General features: G+C 44.1%; 1 protein-coding gene across 1 annotated transcript in view; it reads left to right on the forward strand.

Moving 5' to 3' along the window:
- The window catches only part of LOC144679844 (copine-3-like), a 750,377-nt gene that overhangs the window by 291,265 nt on the left and 437,816 nt on the right, over nt 1-21,296 (forward strand). The window lies entirely within an intron of this gene.

Here is a 21,296-nt window from a genome sequence, read left to right on the forward strand (position 1 = left end):
CAGCTCTAGTGGGGGTGGGGTGGAAAGACTAACAAAGTTTTAGTTTTAGATTTAAAAATAATGGAAATAGGTGGGAAAAGAAGAATCTATATAAATTGTTGAAAAAAAAGGGAGGGGGAGAAATGGGGTGGGGATGGGGGGAGGGGGAGTTTAAGATCTAAAGTTGTTGAATTCAATATTCAGCCCGGAAGGCTGTAAAGTGCCTAGTCGGAAGATGAGGTGCTGTTCCTCCAGTTTGCGTTGGGCTTCACTGGAACAATGCAGCAAGCCAAGGACAGACATGTGGGCAAGAGAACAGGGTGGAGTGTTAAAATGGCAAGCGACAGGGAGGTTTGGGTCTTTCTTGCGGACAGACGGCAGGTGTTCTGCAAAGCGGTCGCCCAGTTTGCGTTTGGTCTCTCCAATGTAGAGGAGACTGCATTTGGAGCAACGAATGCAGTAGACTAAGTTAGGGGAAATGCAAGTGAAATGCTGCTTCACTTGAAAGGAGTGTTTGGGCCCTTGGACGGTGAGGAGAGAGGAAGTGAAGGGGCAGGTGTTGCATCTTCTGCGTGGGCATGGGGAGGTGCCATAGGTGGGGGTTGAGGAGTAGGGGGTGATGGAGGAGTGGACCAGGGTGTCCCGGAGGGAACGATCCCTACGGAATGCCGCCTGGGGGGAAGGGAAGATATGTTTGGTGGTGGCATCATGCTGGAGTTGGCGGAAATGGCGGAGGATGATCCTTTGAATGCGGAGGCTGGTGGGGTGATAAGTGAGGACAAGGGGGACCCTATCATGTTTCTGGGAAGGAGGAGAAGGCGTGAGGGCGGATGCGCGGGATATGGGCCGGACACGGTTGAGGGCCCTGTCAACGACCGTGGGTGGAAAACCTCGGTTAAGGAAGAAGGAGGACATGTCAGAGGAGCTGTTTTTGAAGGTAGCGTCATCAGAACAGATGCGACGGAGGCGAAGGAACTGAGAGAATGGGATGGAGTCCTTACAGGAAGCGGGGTGTGAGGAGCTGTAGTCGAGGTAGCTGTGGGAGTCGGTAGGCTTGTAATGGATATTGGTGGACAGTCTATCATCAGAAATTGAGACAGAGAGGTCAAGGAAGGGAAGAGAAGTGTCAGAGATGGACCATGTGAAAATGATGGAGGGGTGGAGATTGGAAGCAAAATTAATAAATTTTTCCAGGTCCCGACGAGAGCATGAAGCAGCACCGAAGTAATCATCGATGTACCGGAGAAAGAGTTGTGGGAGGGGGCCGGAGTAGGACTGGAACAAGGAATGTTCCACATACCCCATAAAGAGACAGGCATAGCTGGGGCCCATGCGGGTACCCATAGCCACACCTTTTATTTGGAGGAAGTGAGAGGAGTTAAAGGAGAAATTGTTCAGTGTGAGAACAAGTTCAGCCAGACGGAGGAGAGTAGTGGTGGATGGGGATTGTTGGGGCCTCTGTTCAAGGAAGAAGCTAAGGGCCCTCAGACCATCCTGGTGGGGGATGGAGGTGTAGAGGGATTGGACATCCATGGTGAAGAGGAAGCGGTTGGGGCCAGGGAACTGGAAATTGTTGATGTGACGTAAGGTGTCAGAGGAATCACGGATGTAGGTGGGAAGGGACTGGACAAGGGGAGAGAAAAGGGAGTCAAGATAACGAGAAATGAGTTCCGTGGGGCAGGAACAGGCTGACATGATCGGTCTGCCAGGACAGTTCTGTTTGTAGATTTTGGGCAGGACACTAAGATGGCTGCGAGGGGCACAGCTCTGGCACATTGAGCTGGTAAGGTGCTCACACTTATGGGTGAACTTCACAGATGCACACTCGGAGAGTGGGCAACGTGCAAGGCAGACAGGAGCGCACACAGGCCCTGAGTTTGAGCTCATAAATTGAAAACCCTGCCGGATGGGAAACGTGGAGTCCCAGTATATATGAACCTTCTCCATGTGTTACAACACCTTTCCTTGTACTCCAAACCTTCACCTTTCAGTAATGATGAGGAGACAGCTGAACACCTCAGCCTCAATCTTACACAGTCAAGATCTAACATTACATGACCTAGCAAAGCAAGAGAATGAGTTTCCTTCCACAAGCACACTTTATATTAAGGGCTAGGCATAACTGATGCTGGAAATGATCTGAGAAGGGAGACACAGTGTGGTCATTTGGAAGTATACCACATTGACCAGAGGCACATGAGAACAGCATATGCGGTAAGTAGGGGGAGCGACCATGATGTTACACCTGATTGACAACACAGCTCACCATAAAGAGGCATACACAAGAGTATATGTGAAATGGGTGCACATTTGTGAACACCAAATACATGTGTTTAACACCCGTGCCACCAATGTGATCTCATTCTTTTGTCTTCCTAACCCTATTTGGTGCTTCCCCAACATCCACAGCAGAGGTGGATGCAGCCTGGTGACTGGTATACCTTATTGTCTGTGATGAATTTGGCGAGCATTCTCTGGAGAGCCGAGACTTGGAGGGTCTTGGCCTGCTTTTGGATTCCTGCTGTGGGGCAGGTGCACCCTCCTTTGCCTGTGGAGCTGGAGCTGATGGTGTCACAGGAAGAGGGGATTGGGATCAGCTGGACACCCACATAATCACCTGGGTGGATGGTCCTGGGATGTCCAGGCGCTGGTCCTCATCCCTATGGATGCCTGAGTGCCTCTGGCTGACTCCCTGGGGAGAAGGGTAAACTGGAGTGAGGTTGGGCTGCCCCACCCTCCCTCTTGCGTAGCCACTGATGGATGCCACCAATGATGAAGTGCAGCTCCTGCTGAAGTGCAGGACCTATGTTCTGAACCAAGGTCTCCATGGTAGCTGCCTTCCTGCCAGTGTTGATCTTGGTGCGTGGCATGCCAGCACTATTAACTCAGACATAACATTCACAGACTCCTCCATCGTGTGTTGATATCTGAGGAATGCCGCTGACTTCCCTCCCTGATTGTCCAGTGATTGTCGCTGCAGCTGGGATAGGACGGAGTCCGGTGGTTCGTCATCTGACTTGGACTCTGCAGAATCCCAGCCTCCAGAAGTCCTCTGAATGCCAGCGACCTCGGATGTCCCTGCCTCCGCCTGCTGTGGACCAGATTGTGTGCTGTGCTCACCAGATTGTGACCCTGAGGCTGCCCTCGAACTAGGTCCTACCGAGGTGTGTATCTCTGTGCCGATGGAGTGTGTGGGTGAGCACTGTGACAGGTCTTCAATGGTGCTGTCCCTAGGTTCCTCATCTGAGGTATCATCGGGGCTCAAGCTAAAGGCCTGGCTGATTGAGGGCCTCCGCCACTTGATGGAGGTGCCTATGAAAGAAAGTAGAGATAATTAGTGCATGGCAGGCGACTCAAAAACAAGAAAATGCATTCACAGTATGGTTGGCTGAGGGATGAGCTGATGCAGGATCCTCACGTGGATGTTTGCCACCAACATCACCATTGCCACAGGGATGGTCCACGTCCTCTCCAGCCAGGTCTGTTCTCGTGGGCAGTGTGGGCCTTAATCTCAGCCATTCCATCCCCACTATGGGGCCTCTCCCTCCTATTTTGTGTGAGCTTTTCCTGCATAAAGACAGATGGAGAGAGTGTGAGCAGGAAGCATGCCAGGGTAGATGATAAGGATGCCTGCCATGTGTGGGTGGTGAGTGGAGCCATGGACGAAATGAGGACACGGGTTCCAGAGAATATGAGACCAGATGGATATGTGAAGGTGTGAGTGCTGATGTCCCTTGAACTGTCAGCTTTTGAGATGTCAGTGAATGTGTGATGGTCTGATGAGTGTGTGAATTGAGTGCTGAAATGGTTGATTACACTGGCAGCAGAGATGAGATCATTCATCCTCTTTCAGTGCTGAATGGCTGAACTCCCCTATGCAGCATTGGCACTGACCACCTCTGCCACCGCCTTCCAAGATGGAGCAGTGAGGTTGGTAGCCTGAGCAGGGGTAGAGCACATTATGGCAGGCCTCCACTGCATCCAGTAGATGGCCTAGGGAGGCGTCACTGAACTTGGGGGCTGCCATCTTCTTGGCTTTCAGGGCCATGTCTTCAGTCGAGCAGTCCTGGGCTACATGCATTGAAAAAGATGTGCGTGAATGCGCTTCAAATGTGGTGAGGAACCCATGAGCTCACGGTGAATCAGAAGCCACCCGCCTGCGATCTGACGTGCATAATTAATGAGGTGCGAAGTGGACAATATGGCGCGAAAACCCGACATTGTGCCAATTTTGTACATGGAGGGGAAAATCCCACCCTTGGTCCCGGAATGGAAAATTCTGCCCTTTATTTTAATTCATCATTATGACTGTTTCGAAAGGATTGTAGTCAGAATCATACAATGAGTTGGTCATTTGTTTACACTAATATTGCTTTTAAGACTTAAAGGTGCCAAAATAAAAAGGTGATCCTGCTTCCAACTCTAGCCACCAACCTTAGTTGCTCTGTCATATCCTATTTGGCTTTCCCAATTAATTAATAGTGCTGTGGATGGTGCCTCTCTGAATTTTTATCTTTTGTTTCTCCCAAGCTGCAAGAGTCAATCTAGGTGATTTTCCTGCATCCTAAATGTACTAAAATGAATACTATGGGGGGAATTTTAAACTGACAAGGTGGGTGGATTTCTGTATGAGCAATACAGCAATGTTGAAACTGCTGACTTGTCAGAAAAGTAGCAAGAACCTGCCAATTGCTGTGTTTATTCATAATGCACAGGAAACCCCATGGGTCAGGCAGGTCTGATATTTTAATATGTTAAAAGGCAGTTAAGTAGATTTTCAACCCTGGATTCTGTCTTTAACTCCGAGCGCATGGGCTTTCTGTACATCCTACAACTCACTAGATAAAACAAGGCAAGAGGACAGCGGGGATTGACAAGGCTGAGCAAGAGACAGGCAAGAAATGTTTTAAATTCTGAAATATGGCAGGCGTTTCCTCACCTAAATGAAAGGCTTTTGCTCACAGGATCCATTCAGAGAATGTATTTTCACTGTTTTGTAGGTAATTTCCAATACTTTGGAGGTCATTTCTACTGCCAGCAGTTTCTTGACTTGCATTTGCACTTTCCGGTTGTCAAGATTTGGATCAGCATCGGAGTCACTTATGCAGCCCTAACTTGGACCTTGGATGAGGTACAGGAGGAGAAGCAGCAGCAACCTTCTCCTCAACCACATGTCGCTCCACAGGATGGGAGGGATGGTGTTACAATTATGTGGTTTTTAAGGTTATTATATTTTGGGACTGTAGTTTTAATTTTAGGGTAAATGAAGGGGGTCATGTGACCTGTTCTGGAGTCTGCCTGACAGTAAGCCTGGGTGGTTTGATTGTTAGCGATCAAAGGGAAGCTTAGATTATTTTACTGAGAAGAAGGTGCTATGTTTGGGGAATAATGGTTGTGCCATAACTGGAGGAGAGTGTTTCAGGTACTTTGGTCAAAGTTAATCAGCCAGGCCTGGAACATGGTGGATAACTATCTGTTCAGGTTTTGGGCATTGTAGACTTGATAATCAGAGAGAAAAAAAAAACTTTGTGATGTATTTCCATGTTAATGTCAGCTTCAGTAAGACCTATGGGGCCAAATCTCCTGCTTCTGCTACCCAGCCACCACTGGTTTAAGACATCCGTACACCTAAAATTGACACACCATATTCCTGGAGCAGGCACACATTCTTTTATGGATTAGTGTCCAGAAAGCAGCGGGTGGTGGTGGGGTGGGGGAGAGGGGCTGGGGGAGGAGGCAGCAAAACTTAACCTTATCAAGAGAATTGCACTTGTGGCAATTATTTCTGTGGTTGAAGCATTCCAAAACAAGCAGCCAGAAAGGACTTCAACCGATCATGGGCCTGGGTCTCATTGTGAAAAAGAAATGGGCTTGTTTGCAGGGCCACTGCCTGGCATTTTCCAACTGGAAAGGACTTGAGTTCAAGGCCTTGAAGCTTGTAGCTTCTAAAGAGTGTGTGGTCAACAAGGGAACAGAAGATGAGGCAGGTATGCCAAATAGCCTTCCCCAATTTATTTGAATGACTGGCCTGGCCTGCAGGGGCAGACAATCTATCTACTATCTAAGGGGTAATCTCAGAGATCCCATGGCAACATCATGGGGTCTCTACCCCAGAGAATAGTGGAAACTGGGTCATTGAATATATTCAAGGCTGAGTTAGGAAGATTTTTGATCTACAAGGAAGTCAAGAGTTATGGGGAGGGGCAGGCAGGAAAGTAGTGGGTGATGCATTTTGGTAGGAAGAACATGGACAGGCAATATAAAAGGGGTGAAATTTCAAAGGGGTGCAGGAGCAGAAAGACATGGGTGTATATGTGCATAGATCATTGAAGGTGGCAGGGCAGGTGGAGAGAACAGTTAATAAAGCATGCTTACACAACATGCAAAACTCCCAGCAACTTATACTTGCTCATTTGTACTGCTACTCTGAACAGTTCTTTGATCCTAAAATAGGTTCACAGAAATTAACATGAAAAAGCATTTTTTTTGTAAAGGCCGATTGTAAGAAACTTGTGCAAAATTACACAGGCTGGATGGGAAGGGGAAAGGTATCAAAATATGAATATTGAATTCCAAGTCAGATTTGGCGTCAGTCAGCTTAATAAGTGGAAGATTTTGAACTATTGCCACAATACAAGTTAAATCAACAAGCTAATACGGCAAAACAACTTTACACAATTTGACACTTAGCAACATACTGCTTGACTAGTTCTGTGTCTACCCCATGTGTATTCAATTTCAGACCAGTGATCTAAGATTTTTTTAGAACTAAGTATTTCAACAAAAAATGAATCTTTTGTTACGCTCAATCCTCTTCTCAAAAAAGTTACAAGGTTTTTCTTAACTCTTCCATAAGCAGCACTATATCTTTGTGTATTTTTGACCGCTGAAAACAAATTAATTATTATATTTAAGATTATGATACTTTTATTCATTCACATATGTGGGCTTTGCTGGCTGGGCTAGCATTAATTGCCCATCCCTAGTTGCCATTGAGAAGATGGTGGTGAGCTGCCTTCTTGAACCGCTGTAGTCCATGTGGTGTAGGTACACCCACAGTGCTGTTAGGAAGGGAGTTCCTGGAACAGTGAAGGAACAGCAATATATTTCCAAGTCAGGATGGTGAGTGACTTGGAGGTGAACTTGCAGGGGGTGGTATTCCCATCTATCTGCTGCCCTTGTCCTTCCAGATGGTAGTGGTCGTGGGTTTGGAAGGTGCTGTTGAAGGAGCCTTGGTGAATTCCTGCACTGCATCTTGTAGATGGTACACACTGCTGCTTCTCTGCGTCGGTGGTGGATGGAGTAAATGTTTGTGGATGTGGTGCCAATCAAGCTGGCTACTTTGTCCTAGATCTTGTAAAGCTTCTTGAGTGTTGTGGGAGCTGCACTCATCCAGGCAAGTGGAGAGTATTCCATCACACTTCTGACTTGTGCCTTGTAGATGGTGGACAGGCTCTGGGGAGTCAGGAGGTGATTTACTCATCGTACGACTCGTAGCCTCTGACCTGGTCTTGTAGCCACAGTATTTGAATAGCTAGTCCAGTTCAATTTCTGGTAAATGGTAACCCTTAGGATGTTAATAGTGGGGGGGTTCAGTGATGGTTATGCCATTGAACATCAAGGGGCTGGATTCTCTCTTGTTGGAGATGGTCATTGCCTGACACTTGTGTGGCATGAACATTACTTGCCACTTGTCAGCCCAAGCCTGGATATTGTCCAGGTCTTGCTCCATTTGGACATGGACTGCTTCAGTATCTGAGGAGTCACAAATGGTGCTGAACATTGTGCAATCATCAGCAAACATCCCCACTTCTGACCTTATGATGGAAGGAAGGTCATTGATGAAGCAGCTGAAGATGGTTAGGCCCAGGACACTACCCTGAGGAACTCCTGCAGTGATGTCCTGGAGCTGAGATGACTGACCTGCAACATTCACAACCATCTTCCTTTGTGCTAGGTATGACTGCAACCAGCAGAGCGTTTTCCCCCTGATTCCCATTGACTCCAGTTTTGCTAGGGCTCCTTGATGCCACACTTGATTTAAATGCAGTTTTGATGTCAAGGGCAATCACTCTAACCTCACCTCAGGAGTTCAGCTCTTCTGTCCATGTTTGAACTAAGGCCGTAATGAGATCAGGAGCTGAGTGGCCCTGGCAGAACCCAAACTGGGCATCAGTGAGCAGGTTATTGCTAAGCAATTGCCGCTTGATAGCACTGTTGATGACCCCTTCTATTACTTTTCTGATGATCGAGAGTAGACTGATGGGGCGTTAACTGGCCGGGTTGGATTTATCCTGCTTTTTATGTACAGGACATACCTGGGCAATTTTCCACATAGCCGAGTAGATGCCAGTGTTGTAGCTGTACTGGAACAGCTTGGCTAGGGGTGCGGCAAGTTCTGGAGCACAAGTCTTTAGTACTATACTAGATGTTAAAAAATCTGTTAGAATATGACCACACAGAGAATCAGTAATGCACAGGTAATCCACAAACATTTCTTTCCTATAGTTAAGTAAAGTTAAAGCAGAAAGAAAGTCTTAGCAAAGTTAAAGTCTAAGTCAAAGCAATCTCCTAATGTATAAATGTTAACAATAGTCAGTGGAGAATTTTTTTTGGATTTTTATGGGTACCCTAACATCATGTCTGTTCGGCTTTTCCATGCAAACTTGGAATAGCATAATGTGTGATAGGAATGCAAATATAGCAACAGCAGTATCTTCTGAAAAGTAAAACATAGATTTAATCTGTGATATAAATAATGAACATAAACTGCTCTGCCACTTAAACATTCTAATAGAATTATTGCCTTAAATTCAGAAAGACATATCTATCAACCTCTATTCATTTAGAATGGCAGATAATCTCCTTACCCTGACCTCCTGAAATGCTTTTATGATCATAAAGCAGTTCTGAACATCAAATCCTGTACAAGTTGTATATGTATTCTCAGTACAAATTAGAAGATTGCATCTTTATAGAATGCTTATAAACATGTAATTTGATTCCTTGCAACATATTCTTCAACATCATAAGCTCTGAACTGTAGTTTGAAATATAATTTTCATGTGATTTTAAACAGGCAATGAAGAAACGTGCTTTGTAAGAGGTCACTATTAAGTGTACATTATTTTCTTATCTTAGGATATATATTGGTGACATCTTAAATAATTAAAATGATAAATGTGTCTATTAATTGCAAACACAAAGACAATATACTGCTCATCATTCAGAATGGCCAACCCTTTCATTTTCCTTCCTATTATAGGATAACAGGAGATTGACATGGCTGCCCTGTTTAATTGCATTGATGTCATCATGTGACCAAGAAGCCAACATGTTCCCGCTGTTCCTCACCCAGTGCACTCTGCCACACAGGGGTCTGTTTCCATCTTCTGGCATTTGTGTCACTTTGCTGGAATTTCCTTACATCAGTGAAAGCGATGCAAGGTGTGTTGTTGCCTTATTTTGGGTCACTGATGATCTGATTATCCAGGCTTACAAACAAAAAGGGAACAAACATTAGAATTCAATGGTCTTGTGAGGGTTTATCAAAAATAAGCAGTAAATGTGACAAGCAATCTTGGGTCATGGACCTTTACATTCCTCATCTTGTCAGATTCCTTAGTATGCTGTCTTCTCCTATGTCTGTTCTGATGACCTGCAGATAATGTACACAGCATTCAGCCTGACTGTTATCTCACACTTGGCATGGTACGCTTGTCTGAAAGTGACGATGGTCGATGAGAAGAAACCAGCTCCCAAAAAGGGAGGCAAGAAAGCCTTAAAGAAACCGGTAGCGAAGGGCGGCAAGAAGCGGCGAAAGTCGAGGAAGGAGAGTTACGTCATCTACATCTACAAAGTGATGAAGCAGGTTCACCCCAACACCGGCATCTCCTCCAAGGCCATGAGCATCATGAACTTGTTCGTGAGCGATATTTTCGAGCGCATCGCGGGTGAGGCTTCCCGCCTGGCCCATTACAACAAGCGCAGCACCATCAGCTCCCGGGAGATCCAGACCGCTGTGCGCCTGCTGCTGCCCAGGGAACTGGCCAAGCACACCGTGTCGGAAGGGACAAAGGCGGTGACCAAGTACACCAGCTCCAAGTAAAACCCCAGAACTGACTGAAAAACACATTAATCTTCTGGGGTGTGTACCCAGAAGGGCTAAGCAGGGCAATTATCCTTGTATCCACCTCAGCCAGTACTCCATTCACTTCAGCACCAGAGTTTCAAGTGTTGGACCACTCAAGTCACTTTTCTGCAGACTTCCTTAATGGATTTGTCCTTTGTCCTGGAGAAATTGATTCCCTCATACCTCCAATACCCCCATAGATCCTTTACAAATGCTACTAAACAATGTGAATCTATTTTGAGCCTTTTTACAGACTCAGTACTTGTTCCCATACGTGATCACTTACCTTCAAGTGGCTTCATGCCTTTAAATATGAGCTGCAGCTCATTAAGAGTTCTGAAGTTTAATATAAACTAGCAGATCTCCTGTGGCTTTTCTCATGCTGAGTCAAACTATACTGTTTATAACAATAGTGGCATTAATAAAATATGTGTAATAATATGTATTTTTATTACAATATTTTAGAATTTAATGGATCTTTTGGGATTGAGTTCAAACGACTCGGTCTTTTTTCTCAATGATAAGCAAAAATGGATGGCCTTTATGTTGGTAGGAAATGGGTTAGGAGTTATGTGTAAGAGATTAGGGATAATGAATATGTACTCTAATTGGCAGGATGTGACTAGTGGTGCCCCCAGGGAGCTGCACTGAGGCCTCAGTTTTTATCAATGTCTTAGATGAAGGAATATGAAGCCCTATGTCCAAGGTTGCTAACACTCACATGCAGAAGTCGTGTTGATGTGCACAGGAAACTGCAAAGGGACACTGATTGGTTAAGTGAGTGTGCAAAACTGCGGCAAATAGAGTTCAGTGCAGAGAAATGTGAGATCATCTGCTTTCTATGAAAGAAAGATAGATTAGAGTATTTTCTGAATGATGAGAAGCTAGTAACAGTGGGGAAACAGAAATTTAGAGGTCCATGTACAGAAATAATTAAAAACTAGTGAACGGGTACGAAAAGAACTAATAGAATGTTACCTTCACTTAATGGAATCTGGCAAACAAAGGGGTGGAAGTTATTCTATAGTTGTATAACGCTCTAGTTTGACCACATCTAAAGCTTCCAGAGTCACATTCATCACTCTTGAACCCTCTCTCTGCCCTGGTGTTCACTTTGCAATAGTTTAAATTACAGCAAAATTTAGGTGCAGCTTCCCTTTAAGGTACAGCTTGCCTTTAGGAAGAGCAGACTGGCTGTAGAACGTGATCTGCAAACAATGCTGCCAGTCACCTCTGCCTAGCACTAAGGCTGCAGTCAGCTTGGAGGTGCAGACAGCAGTGTGGGAATCACTTAAGCCAATGTTACAATAATAGATGAATTGGGTATACCAAATTTGCATGTTGCCCACCTCGATCTTTGTGGGCTTGGGCAAATCATAAATTTTGATCTTCGCATCCAAAAAATCAGAATAATCCAACTTCTAGCTCTCTTGGCCTAATAGGAGTGGGGAAGGGGTAGAACCTAGCTGCATTCAGGAATAATTCTGTGCTAAAGTATCACTCTGAGTGTTTCTGAGCTTTGTACTACTGTTCCAAAAATTTAGTGCATCTGGAATCCTGGAGTTAGCAGTATGGGGGTGTCCTTTGATCTGCTGTCTGGAGATTGCCAGAACTCAGGTCTAGTGGAACAGGAGAGTGATTGGGATTTAACTCCCTGGTGGAATCTCGTGTGTCTGTCAGTATGAGAGGATTGAAAGAATACCTATCAAATAACAATGTTGGTGAGAAGAAGAGCCCTGGGACTGGCAGCATTGATTTATAGGCTTCTGAAAGTTCTGCAAATATTGAATTCAATGTTTTGTGACTGAGTATTACTGAAAAAAGACGTTTTGTTGAAGCTTTTCATCTCGTACTCATCAGGACAATCGCAAGAATACCAATGTCAGGGGAAGCAACAACTTTATACTGTATGAGAAGAGAGTGCTGTTTGGTTGGCAAGTGGCATTTGTGTGTACTGTAAGCTACATATATTAATACACAGGGCCCTGTTCTTTGCAGACAAAAAGAACATGTACACATTGCGCCTGTTTCAGCTAAACAAGTGATAGCCATTCGCTGGTTCATTCCTCCGGACAATGCCTTGACCAATTAGCGTCAAGCTGCTTGGTTTAAAATTTCAAACAATGCTTGGCAGGTCTGCCAGTCACCATTAATTGATGCATTCTCCATGGCAATGCCTCTACCAATCAGAGTCCACTTGCCAACCAATCAACACTCTCTTCTCATACAGTATAAAGTTGTTGCTTCCCCTGACATTGATATTCTTGCAATTGTCCTGACGAGTGCAAGACAAAAAGCTTCAACAAAACGTCTTTTTTCAGCAATACTCAAGTTCTGTACTACCAAACAACTATTTGTTTTGTGACTGATTCCTGCATGTGTCTATCAATTGTACCTTCTCAAAATTATTAACTATTAAAAACTATTAACAAAATTAAAACTATTTAGTTCATGGTTTCAATTCCAATCAGAATAAAATAACTGATCGATCATAGGAATTCAGAGGACATTGCAGCAATAGAGAGCATTCAACATAGATTCACCAAAATGATACAGGGGATGGAAAACCATAGTTATGAAGAGAGACTTGAAATGCTGGTCAATTTCCATTGGAGAAGAAAACTAAGAGGTGATTTAATATAGGTTTTCAAAATTTTGTTGAATTTTGGTAGAGGAGTTGAAGTTACTGGTTGGTTAGGGAATCAGTGACAAGAGTCCATCAATTTAAAATGGTCGCAAAGATAAAGATTGGGAATTTTCTTTGCACACTGATTTGTTGGAGCATTGGATTGTTTTGGCATAGGGAATGGTTGAGGCTAAGACCACTGCTACTTTTATGGATAATTTTTGGAGCAGAGGAAGACAGTGGGATTAGTTTTAGATTCCTCTAGCAAATAGCTGGCACAGAAATGTCAAGTAAAATTGCCTCCTTCAGTGGTATAAACAATTACAATTTTATTTAGATCAAGAGACACCATGATTCACTTAATAAGGTTGTTGGATTAACCCTAGCCTAGAACTTAATTTATGCTTAAATGTTAGCACAGCACTGAGAAAGTACTGTATTGTTAGAAAATTTGCCCTTGGAAATATTAAACTGAAAGTATGGTTCTGGTGGATATTAAAGATATTTAAGAACCCATGTCATTATTTGAAGAAGAGCAGGGTTTTAACATTTTTCCTTCAATCAATTCCAATAAAAGCACATCTGCATCTCATTGTTATTTCTAGGATGTCTCTATGTGCAAATTAGCTGGTGTATCCCTATACAATACCAGTCACTTCATTTCAAAGTAATTAATTGAATGTTTCTGAGAGCTACAGTGTTACATAAATTCAAGAATTGTTTTTACGATGGAGCATTTCTGCAGTTGTTATCCAGGAAGTTAATTCCAAATAAATTCATAATTTATATATGGATAGAATCTCAAAAGATCAATCAAATCCAGCATTTTATTAAGTCGCTCGTGTCCAGCTGAAGCGCTTTGTTTGTGTTTTGTTTTCGATTCAATTCTGTAGAATTCTTCTTAACATTTAAATCTTGATACGACCATTCAAATAATGAATGCTCAGCACACTAAATAATATCAAATATATGGCCTAAATAAAAGTACTAAAAGAGTGGTGAACTCAATAAAGTAGAAGACTCAAGAACCTCGCTTTGAGTCTAACATAGGCTGATGGGATTCAAGTCACTTGTAGCTGCTAGGGTCATAAATGAAGTGAGCCTGAGGCAGTCCAGCTCAGAATTTGCTGGCAGGAGTTCACAAAACAAAACAGTCCATAATTCACCACTAATTGACACTAAGTTACCAGTTTCACTTAAAGTGGCCAGAAGGAAGATAGGTGCAGAATATGAAAACATTATGCAATGGAAATGCCCCACCCAGACTGGGTTAAGGCACATTTCTGCAGCTGGCTTGTATTATTTATAAACTGTTAATGCTGACACTAATCCTGCAAACATGAGTAAATATTCCATCCCCCAGCAGAACATTTTTACTGATTTCTGTGTTTATCAAGGTGAGCAATGTCATGACTGACCATTGATCTCTCAGCTCATCTCAGAAATTAGCAAAAATAAAAACACAAGAGCTGTATGTTAGAACCTTCTTTTAAAAGTTATATATTAATATTTGTTGCAGTATAAGGTTATATGCTTGTAAGATCTACATTGAAATCCAAGTCTCCACTGATATTTACTCATTTTTTTGCATTGCTTTCCTCAAAAAAAAAATTTTCTTTGATCCTCTTGACTTTGCAAAACACCACCCATCCCCAACCTCCCTTTCTTCTCCAAAGTTCTTAAACACGTGGCCGCCTCTCAAATCCCTGCCCATTTTTCCTGCAATCCCATGTTTGGATCCCTCCAATCTGGTTTCCACCTTTCCACAGTGCCAAAACAGCCCTAAACAAAGTCACCAATGGCCTCCTCTGTGATCGACACCCTTATGCACTATTGCTTATCTTCTTGACCTCTCTGAAACCTTTGACATGGTTGACCACACCAGCCTCCTCTAATGCCTCTTCTCAATTGCTCAGCTAATTAGGACCTAGTAGTAGGCTCTACTATCTTACCTATCCAGTCATAGCTAGATAAACTCCTGCAATGGCTTCTCTTCCCAATCCTGCACTGTTACTTCTGGTGTCCCCCAAGGCTCTATGCTCGGCCGGTGCCTACTTCTCATCTGCATGTTGGCCCTCAGTGGCATCATCTGAAGACATGATGTCAGGCTTCATATGTGCACTGATGATACCCCACCATCAGCTCTTTTGTTCCCTTCATTGAATCAGTGTTGTCAGAGTTCTTGCCAATTTGCAGTCCTGGATGAGCCGTGATTTCCTCCAATTAAAGATTGGGAAGACAGAAGTCATTGTCTCCGGTCTCTACCACAAATTTGGATCCCTCACCACCAATTTCATCCCCATCATTATCCACTGTCTCAAACCAAACTAGACTGTTCCAAAACTCAGCATCCCATTTGATGCTGAGCTGAATTTCCAAACACATATCCTTTCCATCATAAGACCATCTACTTCGACCTCCATGACATTTCCCATCTGTCTCAGTTTCGCTACAGTTGAAACCCTCATCCATGCTTTTGATACCTGCAGACATGACTATTCCAATGGTCTCCTAACTAAGAATTCACTTTTCACCCCCCCACTAACTTGAACTTATCCAAAGCTCTGTTGCATTTAACCTGTTCTGCACCAAGTCTTGCTCACTCACCATTCCTTTCTGTGTTTACTGAGCTACATAGATTCCTGGTCCACCCACTTATCAATGAGAGAACTCTGATCACATTTTTAAATTGAACTCTGGCTTCATCCTCCCCTATCTCTAAAGCCTCCTCCAGTCCTACAACTCCCCATGAACTTAGTGCTCTTCCAATTTCGGTCTCTTGTGCAATCCATTTCCTTTGTCTAACTGTCAGTAGCTGCACTTTCAGTCATCTAGGTCCTAAGCTGTGAAATTCTCTCCCTAAAGCTTGCTTACATTAAAACCTACTTCTTTTATTCACAAGTCCTAATATCTTTTTTTGTTTGGTCTCAATATTTTTATTTGCTTATGTTCTCATGTGGGAACCAGGAGAGAATATTAGAAAGTAATACCAGGGTACATGGAGAGGCAGATAGCACTATAATAGAGAATAGTAAGTTAATAGATGGAGTTGGAGTAAGGGAGCAAGTAATGAAGTCTAATTCAAGGTTACACTGCATGTATGTGAATGCATGGAGTATAGTTAATAAAATTTGGGGAGTTACAGGCACAGATTGCCTTGTTGGGTTATGACGTTGTGGTGATAACGGAGACCGGGTTTAAGGAAGGTCAGATCTGGGTGTTAAATATTCCTGGTTACAAGGTGTTCAGAAAAGATAGGAAAGGGAAAAAAGGAGGAGGGGTGGCGTTTTTTGTTAAGGAGAGTATTGCAGTACTGGAGAAAGAGGATGTGTCAGAGAATTCAAGGACAGAATTGATTTGGCTAGAGCTAAGGAATAAGAAGAGTGCAATTACATTGCTCGGTGTAATATATAGACCACCAGCTAGTGCGAAGGATATAGAGGAACAAATCTGCAAGGAAATTATAGAGAGGTGTAAACATCGTAGAGTAGTTATAATGGGGGACTTTAATTACCCATAAATGTGGAAAATGTCCTGTACAGAAAAAGCAGGACAAATCCAACCTGGCCAATTACCACCCCATCAGTCTACTCTCGATCATCAGTAAAGTAATGAAAGAGGGTCATCAACAGTGCTATCAAGCGGCACTTGCTTAGCAATAACCTGCTCACAGTTTGGGTTCCGCCAGGGCCACTCAGCTCCTGACCTCAAACATGGACAAAAGAGCTGAACTCCTGAGGTGAAGTGAGATTGACTGCCCTTGACACCAAGGCCGCACTTGACCGAGTGTGGCATCAAGGAGCCCAAGCAAAACTGGAGTCAATGAGAATCTGCTGGTTGCAGTCTACCTAGCACAAAGGAAGATGGTTGTGGTTGCTGGAGGTCAGTCATTTCTGCTCCAGGACATCATCGCAGGAGTTCCTCAGGATACTGTCATCGGTCCAACCATCTTCAGCTGTTTCATCAATGACATCCCTTCCATCACAAGGTCAGAAGTAAGGATGTTTGCTGATGATTGCACAATGTTCAGCACCATTTGTGACTACTCAGATACTGAAGCGGTCCATGTCCAAATGCAGCAAGACCTGGACAATATCCAGGCTTGGGCTGACAAGTGGCAAATAACATTCACGCCACACAAGTGTCAGGCAATGACAATCTCCAACAAGAGCGAATCTAACCATCGTCCCTTGATGTTCAATGGCATTACCATCACTGAATCCCCACTATCAATATACTGGGGGGTTACCATTGATCAGAAACTGAACTGGACTAGCTATATAAATACTGTGGCTACAAGAGCAGGTCAGAGGCTAGGAATTGTACAATGAGTAACTCACCTTTTGACTCCCCAAAGCCTGTCCACCATCTACAAGGCACAAGTCAGGAGTGTGATGGAATACTCCCCACTTGCCTGGATGAGTCCAGCTCCAAAAACACTCGAGAAGCTTGACACTGTCCAGGACAAAGCAGCCTGCTTGATTGGCACCACATCCACAAACATTCACTCCATCCACTACTGATGCACAGTAGCAGCAGTGTGTACCATCTACAAGATGCACTGCAGGAATTCACCAAGGCTCCTTCAACAGCACCTTTCACACCCACTACCATCTAGAAGGACAAGGGCAGCGGATAGATGGGAACACCATCACCTGCAAGTTCCCCTCCAAGTCACTCACCATCCTGACTTGGAAATATATTGCCGTTCCTTCACTGTCACTGGGTTAAAATCCTGGAACTCCCTTCCTAACAGCACCATGGGTGTACCTACACCACATGGACTGCAGCGGGTCAAGAAGGCAGCTCACCACCACCTTCTCAAGGACAACTAGGGATGGGTAATAAATGCTGGCCCAGCCAGCGAAGCCCACATCTCGTGAATGAATTTAAAAAAAATTAATAGGAGCATAGAGTACAAGAGCAGGGAGGTTATGATGAACTTATATAGAACACTGCTTAGACCTCAGCCGGAGTATTGAGTGCAGTTCTGGGCGCCACACTGTAGGAAGGATATGAATACATTGGAGAGAGTGCAAAAGAGGTTTATGAGAATAGTTCCAGGGATGGGATATTTCAGTTATGAGGAAAGATTGGAGAAGTTGTTTTTCTTGGAGTGGAAAAAGCCAAGAGGAGACTTGATGGAAGTTTTTAAAATCATGGGGGATCTAGACACAGTAGATAGGGAGAAACTGTTCCTGCTTGTAAATGGATCAAGAGCCAGAGGACAAAGTTTTGAAGTATTTTGCAAAAGAAGCAAATGCAAGGTGAGGAAAAACACACAGCGAGTAGTTAGGATTTGGAATGCACTGCCTGGAAGTGTGGTGGAGGCAGGTTCAATTGAGACATTCAAGAGGGCATTGGATGATTATCTAAATAGAAACAATGTGCAGGGTTACGGGGAAAAGGCAGGAGATTGGCACTAAGTTAAAATGCTCAGAGAGCCAGTGCAGACATGATGGACCAAATACACCGTAACGATTCTGTGATTCTTGTGAAGTGCACTGGGGCATTTTCCTACATTAGTCATACTATATAATTGCAAACTGTTGTTGATAATAAAGATTGAGCATATGATTTGATCCCTGGTAGGTTTAAAACATTGTATCCAATATTTTTCTTTGCATGATAGTTTTAACAAACATCTTTACAAATTTATTGAAATGGTTGCAATTATCTATGCCTAGTAAATATCAAAAAAGTGGGCAATTATAGTGGTCCACTATTTGCATATGCAAAGGTGCTAATGTCTGTTTCAAGCATGGCTCCTGGATGATTGTACTTCAGCCTTTCCCAATCTGGTGAGGGGGTGCTCCTCCATTGTGTAGGTCCATTCTGCTTACCATATTAGGTGAGTAGGCACCTGTCTGCACCTACACAACATACGCAGTAACAATGAATTTCAAAGTCATGGACTCCAGACAGACTCAGAGTGCTGTTGAACTGAAATCCACTTACTGTCAGCTTCAGATCTGGCAACTCCAGAAGTGCCAGGGTGAGTGAGTCAGCAAGTGAAGCTGGTTAAGGATTGGGCATTCAGAGAAATAGAGGTCTATGTCCCTCCTAACCCAGCAGGAGAGGTAGCACTTCCTCAAAGCAGGGATCAGCGGAAAGGACTTAAGACAAAGGGATACGTGACAAAGTGACATATGCCTGTCGAAGAGCACGCATTTCAACCTGAAACTGAAGATCCCAAAAAAGCACCCATTCAATTAGCCCCAGTTGTGTATCACTGACCTTGCTGCAAGAGAAGGAAGCAATTACAGCAAGTGCTCCCCCCACCACCACATCTTAATTTCTGAATATGAAGGAGAAAAAAAACCACATCTTAATTCCTGAATATGAAGGAGAAAAGTCTGTGACAAGGTCCAATGTCCTGGGTACCGAGACAATTGAACTTTCGCCACTAGACACTGCCTTGGATCCAGTGGTTATCTCCAATAATCTGTTTGTGGATGTGAACAGGTTTTGCTTCTGGTGAAGCTGAGCAAGAGTGATCGAAAGACATTCAGTCCCTTTACCCTACTGCCAGATCTGTACCAGAGGAGTCAGGGTTGTTTTTTGATCTGCCTTGCAGGCCAAAAATCTGACTCCCAAATCTCACTTCCCTGAAGAAAGGAAACCTCCCAACTGCTGCTAGGAGTTTAACAGAAGAATCTTTGCCTTTATCCTGGGGATGAGGGTCTGAGGTGGAAGCAAGGACAGCTGCTATAACTAGTTCTTTCAAAGTGGGTGGTTAACATATGGCAGACTGAATCTTTTGCTCCCTCTGGCAGTGAGCTAGGAGGTAGGAAGGGCATGTACTTGGATGGGATGGCGGTCTGCACGAACCCTGCCGTTTTCTCGTCTCTGTCTGAATTAAGGTAGACAAGGAGCCTACTTCAGGAAAGATGGTTGGCTGCCAGGTGTCATTTTCTACATCACCTTTCAATCCTATTGGACATTCACGAATTTACGACAAACAACTGTACCGTAGAAACAAGATGTCAATAGATTTGGATGAAGGCTGAACCTTCCGATGTTAATTTGTTCTGTAGATGTAACATGTAGCAGATGAAAACATTGATCCAGCTGAGCTTTGCCAGTTGCAAAAGTTCCTCACTCTTGAGGAAATGAAGGTCAGAAAATGCTTCTGCTCCCTTGGTCACTAGTGGTGTTGGTGGTAACAGCACTTATGTTTACATAGCCCTTCCATTGGTGGCTATGCTTTCGGCTGCCTTGACCCCAAACTCTGAAATTTCCTCCCTAAGCTCTTTGCCTTTCTACCTCTCTCTCCTCCTTAAAACCTATCTTTTTGACCAAGCTTTTGATTATCTGGTATAATACCTCCTTCTGTAGCTTACTGTCAAAAATGTTTTTGTTGATAAAGTGCTTGTTAAGGACCTTGGGACATTTTGCTACATTTATGGTGCTTTATAAATGCAAGTTATTGTGATTGTAGTATGACCTTCGGCAGCAGGCGAGTCTACCACCAGTTTCTGAACTTCTTGTCTCTAGAAGAAGGGAAGTGGATGGTGTACTTTCTGGAAGCTACTTACATCACTCCTGGAGAGGAGGCAGTGGGGGCCTTTATGTGAGTCATCTGGCCGCAGATTCTGACAAGCTGGCTATCATGTTAACCCTAGATTTTCAGCATGTGATACAGGGGGTCAAGGAGTCAGTACTAGGCTATTTACTCCTGACACCAGGCTTCTGAAGCAGCTGTTCTATTTGGAACTTGGTCGTGGCAGGAGACTCCCAGGAAGTCACTGGAGAAACGCTTTAGGTCCTCAAAGAATCCCTGAAGAGATCAAACATCCCCACCGACTCATGCAAGCCCTTAGCTTGTGACTGACCAAAATGGAGAAAGTTTATTCAGGAAGGCACCAAACACACTGAGAGACTTTGTTGAGAGCACACAGAGCTGAGGTCGAGGTGTTGGAGAGAGCACACAAACCTCCAAATAGTCATGTGCCTGACCCTTCAAGCACCATCTGCCCCACATGTGACAGAGTTTGCAGATCGTGCCTTGGACTTATCAGCCATCTCAGAACCCACTGAACCAGAGCGGAAGCAAGTTATCCTCAATCTTGAGGGTCTGTCCAAGAAGATTTGCTCCATCTTGCTCTTTGACATGGGATGCAACAGGCACACCCCATTCAACCATTCAGACTCAGAATTATATTGCTATTCCTTCATTTCTCTGGGTCAAAATCCTAGAATACCCCTCCTAACAGCACTGTGGGGTGTACCTACACCATATGGACTGCAGCAGTTCAAGAAGGCAGCTCACCACCACCTTCTCAAGGACACTTAGGGATGGGCAATAAATGCTGGCCTAGCCAGTGATGCCCACATCCTGTGAAAGAATAAAACAAAATCGCAGAGCAAGTCCACCTCTTCAACTAGGTTCTCATCTATCTCATTTCCATTGATACTGATGAGTTCATGGTCCTCGGAGGATGATTTTATTGTGCCCTCAAGACTTGAGACCACACCAGTGAGTGGCAACGCCTGATAGCAGTGAAGAAACCAAGGGTCTAAGTAAAATCGTTGGGTTTGATGGACAGCTGCCGGCAT

This window comes from Cetorhinus maximus, chromosome 4 (assembly GCF_964194155.1).
Source record: "Cetorhinus maximus chromosome 4, sCetMax3.hap1.1, whole genome shotgun sequence".
NCBI classification, from domain to species: Eukaryota; Metazoa; Chordata; class Chondrichthyes; order Lamniformes; family Cetorhinidae; genus Cetorhinus; species Cetorhinus maximus.